We start from the raw sequence: 5,660 nt of genomic DNA, 5'->3' as shown, positions 1-5,660 counted from the left end.
AAACGCTAAAAGATGAGCTTTTACTAAATCGTCATGGCTCACCAAAAAAAATATATATTGAAAATCTACAGAAAGATCATTGACCAAAAGGCCCTTTAGGCTTAGTAGAGTGAGGTTTGAGGGTTATCTTTCGCATGACTGCGCTTGTAATCATCGCATTTCGATATGCCACGCAATGGAATGCACAGGCAGCAATAGTCATAGTTTTTTGTTCTAGCATTTACACTTTAGCCTTGGGCATATTCAGGTATCCAAAAGTGTCCAATGACCAACGAGATATCGAGAAGTATCTAAAACAATTTCATGCTGTGTTTACAAAATGTGTTTGTATGGTCAAAAAAAATATTACGATACTTTATATCAAGTTCTACATAATCATTTTACTTATCACGCACGTACATTTCAATATAAAGGTGATAACCATAATATTTTTATTTGTAATTATTTTCGATTTATACAAAATGGAATTCTCAAACTTTTTTAAAAAAGTATGACGGGGTTCGAAGATTCAATAAACAAAGGAAAAAGTATGATGGCCACACTGCAAGTGATTTTAGAGAGTTCTGGGAACAAGCAAACAAACGCATGCAGCGAGCGAGGTCCCCCCCAAGCTTATCCGCTACCCTCCCCGCTAGGTGAACCAACATGACGGTTTAAAAATAAGTCAGTGGCCTCAGGCGATGTGCACGTGTACCAGCTAAGACATGAGTAGTGAAGCAATAATAATTTGCTGTTTTTTTCTGCGGAGGGTGGTGGTGGTGGTGGTGGGGGGGAGCTAGTCCCCTGTTAGTGTCATCAAAGAAACGCTGGTCTAATATATGTAGTTTATAAGTTGACTATCGATTGATTTATCATGATTAACTACTTTTAGTTGGGCCACCTTTCTCTGAGGGATGCACTAGATTCCGTTTTTACAAGTATTGAGCATGTAGCTGTTGATTCACTGAGTAGTATGAATTCCCGCGCGATTTTCCTTTCCGATATGGACACGGCATCACTTCCGTTACCCACTAGGCATCCCGCTCCCCTCTACCCTCTCAGCAATCGCGTGCAGTGTGGCCGTACCTTTAGGGCCGCACATTTTGAGCTGATTTCGATAATGTTCCGTCGTTTGGGTTTTTGTAATTTCGAGACTTTAATAACTAATAGCTTGCTTTTACTTTTAATTCCCTAATGTAATATCATTTAAAAGCAACAATCATTTAAATATAATTCAAAGATACAATCAAGTTCATCAACTGAGTATGATTCCTAGTAATGGGAAACTGTTGCGAGCGAAAAACTAACGAAATTTAGTGTCGTACGAACAAGGGGCTACGGAAATACATAAATATATAAATATATAAATACTTAAGAATATAACACACGAGCGCTGCACGCCCCGTGCGCGCAAAACACACAACCCCCACAACACCACACACACACACCACATACTGAAGTCAAGACACCCGCCACGGCAATTAACTTCCTTATAACAGGATAAAAAAGAAATGTTTCATTATTATCCCAGACCTTATCCACATACAGGTGTTCAAAATATTGTGGCATCAGTTCCAAAGACTAGATCTTGCATTAATGTAGTCCGGAAAGCACTGCTGTTTCATTATCAAAACTGAATCTGTAAAAAGTACTGTGTATGTCATGATATATTTATTCAGAAAAGTTTATGCCATCTCATACTAAGAGCTCCATTGGGGTTTCATAATCTTACTCCATGGATTTCTGAATGGAATGTATGCTGGTGTTGCTGCACACCTAGTAATCAGATATCCATTGACAACAGACCGATGTACCAGTAACTACAAGAGATGAAGCTGTGATTTGGGCATACGATTGCCTAGCTCCCTGAAACCACTCCATTACTGGTCAAACCCCCAACCCTTTATCATGGCAACTTTAGCATCTTGGCTACATGGAGGTGGAGATGGAGGTGCTGGAACCGACCTCGAAATCACGCTCCACATGGCCGCATCATCACTAAAAATGACACAAAAAAAGGTAGGTATTTGTGTCGATCGTTCCTGAGCATTTCTAACACAGATTTAGCGCATTTCAGCATGATCTAATATTTGAAATCATTGCGTCTCTCTTCCGTTTCAGGTGATACTCCTGGTCAAAGCGCCAGGCCAAGGCATGCGGATCAAGAAGCAGAGTACGATCATGGTCGTCAGTTTTATATCGCCCATCTGAAGAAAGAGCTGCAAAAGGGGGAAGGAAGTACATTCTCTCCATGGAATTCCTTTGGGTTTTCTCAAGACAAACTACACGGGTTTTTAAAAGGTCGACCTACATGGATGCTGACGGCAACACCCAAAGGTGAATAACTAATTGCGTGGTCATTATTCCATACTGCTTATAATATTCTGATACATAATATTTGTGTACTAACACTATAACATTTTTCCCGGAAGGGTTGCTGTGACACCCGTTTCAGGCCACTGATGCCCGCCAGAGCCCTTTCCCCTTGCTTCGATGAGCCTGCCCTGAAGGCGATCTTTGAAATTCACCTCGCAAGGGAATCTTGGATGACGACCCTCTCCAACATGCCCATTGCCGAAACTGTGCCTATGTGAGTAGATTGGAATAAAATCCATGTCAATGAATGGTCTTTTTGGGGCTTTGTCATATTATTTTCACTGGTATACTTTTAATGATCCTATTTCTAAATGGACAGCGTCGGGCAAGAGGGATGGGTGTGGGACCGTTTACGAGAAGAGTGTTCCCATGCCCCACCTACCTCGTCGCCTTCGTTGTGTCGGATTTTGTTCAAATCAACACTACAGTGAATGACAACGTGGTACTTCGAGGTAATAAGGGAACTCATGTAAAACACCAAATATTAATAGCACTTTGAGGGACATATGTCTAGAGAAACTTTCATGCTCTTATTCCGGGTGAAAGAAACGAGATTTTGAGTTGTATGATCCTCTGAACTAAATATATCACTCCAGGGAATTATATGATGAATATGTGATCTTGGGCTCTTAACCTTTGCTTTATCGGTTAGATGAGGCGTACCACATGGAATGACAAGTATGTACGAAAAAAGTGTGTTTTTAATATTCTTGCCCGAAAATTCTCTCCGGCAGTGTGGGCGCGACGAGGGCCATAGATCACACAGTATGCAATGAAGGTGGGCCCCAAGATCCTGAGTTTTTTTTGAAGAGTATTTCGACTTGCCCTTTTTTCCCCCCCGAAGATGGGATATGGTTGCATTACCCCACTTCTCTGCAGGAGCCATGGAAAACTGGGGGGCTTATTACTTACAGGTAAATGCTGTGGATTTCACCATAGATGTATGGCATTAATAGAATATTCTGTTTTTTGACGAAATGTCAAAAGGCCGTATCCATTTGATATTTTATTTGCCTTATTTCGAGAAATGTCACAATATCTCTTCTTGGTGCATTTTTGTGCCAGGTTCTTTGAGCCAAATATGGTCTTTGATCCTTGCATTTCTGTTTTCTATGCAAGACAATAAAAGATCATTGAAAACGCGCTATAAACTTCTATCTGCAATATACTTCACCAAAAATGATCAATGTAATTTAAGAAAACACACAGGGTTAGCTGTGCATAATAGTAATACAAATAATAAAAAACAAATAGCTGTAATTTTCAAACCAAAAGCCGATAAAATCAGCAATTGGGAGGCCACCGGCATTTCCTAGCTAGTGAGACCCACAAATTAACCAAAATAACAACCTTGATTGACTGAATAGCATACAACTGCTTTTGTAAACCATTGGAGCTGAAAAACCCACCCAATGGACTATTTGATGTGGCCAACAGAATTGGCGTGTTATGTGTGACCCAGCAAATAGTTGTAGTGATAGAATTAATTCGCCTATTAAAACCCAAACAGAGAAAAGTACCTCATGTACATTCCGGAAGTGTCGACCCCAGAACAAGAGCATCTGTGACTGAGACAATATCCCATGAATTGGCCCACCAGTGGTTTGGGAACCTGGTTACTCCCGTGTGGTGGGACGACCCTGGCTTAACGAAGGATTTGCTACCTATATAAGTTTGCTTGGCGTGGATGGGTGTGAGTTATTTGAAGTTTTTCATGTTTAATTCATGTCTTTAACTGATACAATTTGTATTATTTGAAGTTAGTATCAATCAAAATGCAAGAAGAATTGATCACAATGAATAATATTTTTCTTTCTATTCAATAGGCAGAACCAACGTGGAAAGTATTGGAAACTTCAGCCATCCAAGGAGTTCATGGGGTGTTCGATCTTGACAGGGCTGGAGTCATCACACAAAGATCAGCATTCGCGTCAATCACCCTGACGATATCACCGAAGTCTTTGATGGCATATCCTATCAAAAGGGTCAGTACTTATCCATTATTTTCTTTTTCTTGTTTCGGTATTTTGTTTTTAAAAAAGACTTTTCATTCATACGGGTAATCATTTAATGTCTATTCTCTTTTAGGAGCATCTATCATCAGAATGATGCCATTACCTCACTGAAGCAACATTTAGGAAGGGGCTGACCAACTACCTGAAATCACTGTAATTATGCCTGCCTAAGAAATGAATTATGTAGTGAAATCTTATCTTTATTCATTTCAACTAATGCTAGATATTCAAAAACAAAAGTACATTTTTCATAGAGTTCTTTTTTTAAATTTATTCAGTGCATACAAGAATGCAGTGCAAGATGACTTGTGGGAAAAATTTAACCCTGGCGGTCACGAAGGATGGCATTCTACCCCAGAACGTGACTGTTAAGATGATCATGGACACGTGGACGCTGCAGAAGGGCTACCCTGTCATCCACGTTAAAAGAAACCTGGATGGAAAACCCCCGCCATTTTTACACAGGTGGGCTTGTACTTTTTTTGCGGAAAAACAAATATACCATGTAACAAATCATTTTTTTAGCCTTCGTTAAATCTATATCACTCTTATTTTGCAGGAACGCTTCTTGTAGAAAGGGCACAAACTCTTCCAAAAGCACTGATTACAAGTGGTGGGTGCCGCTGACTTTCACACCCAGAGTGAGGCCAACTTTTTAAACCCGACTCAAGCCAAGTTATGGATGAAGGACATGATAATAACCGTGATTTTCCATATCTATCCAGTTGCCTCGGGCGGTACGGAGCAGGGGAAGTTAGGAGACGCGAGGTTGAATGCTCTCTCCGGGCTGTAAGGTTATATCGCCAGTGCATCCGGTTCTCCCGCAGTCAGGAACTAGAAGGAATACAAAAGGAAACTTCACGTGTACAGTGAGTGAATCAATCAAGAGAATGCAAAGAAACAATGACACAGTGGTGGAATGCGTTCGCACCCTATTGCACAAGACGCAAACAGAGCGAGTGACTCAACCTGTTTTTGGCTCCTTGGACATGTCCCCCGCGCTCCTGATATGGTTTCCATGGCTGCGCTGGAAGTCCTAAGTTAAGGGTATTCATATTATGTACATGATCCATGATCAAATCAAAAAGTATGGGGCGAGTGCAGCTTAAATCAGGAGGGGTGAACAATTACGGCAAAGAACTAAGAACGTGGTCTTGACCATATTCCTTTTTTGCGTTACATTGGAAAAAAGCCTAATGCACTTGCAATAGGAACTCCAAAAAAATCATATGCAATCTCTGATTTTATCACATAAACTTTTGACTTGTTTCTTCTAACAAAACAAAGACA

General features: G+C 40.5%; 1 pseudogene; it reads left to right on the top strand.

The window, feature by feature from the left end:
- Positions 1 to 1,912: 1,912 nt before the first annotated feature.
- Positions 1,913 to 5,410, top strand: LOC119571059 (annotated as a pseudogene).
- The last annotated feature ends 250 nt before the right edge of the window (positions 5,411 to 5,660 follow it).

Source organism: Penaeus monodon, unplaced genomic scaffold (genome assembly GCF_015228065.2).
Source record: "Penaeus monodon isolate SGIC_2016 unplaced genomic scaffold, NSTDA_Pmon_1 PmonScaffold_496, whole genome shotgun sequence".
NCBI lineage: Eukaryota > Metazoa > Arthropoda > Malacostraca > Decapoda > Penaeidae > Penaeus > Penaeus monodon.
Note: the sequence above shows the minus strand (reverse complement) of the source record. Positions and strands in the feature narration are given on the sequence as shown.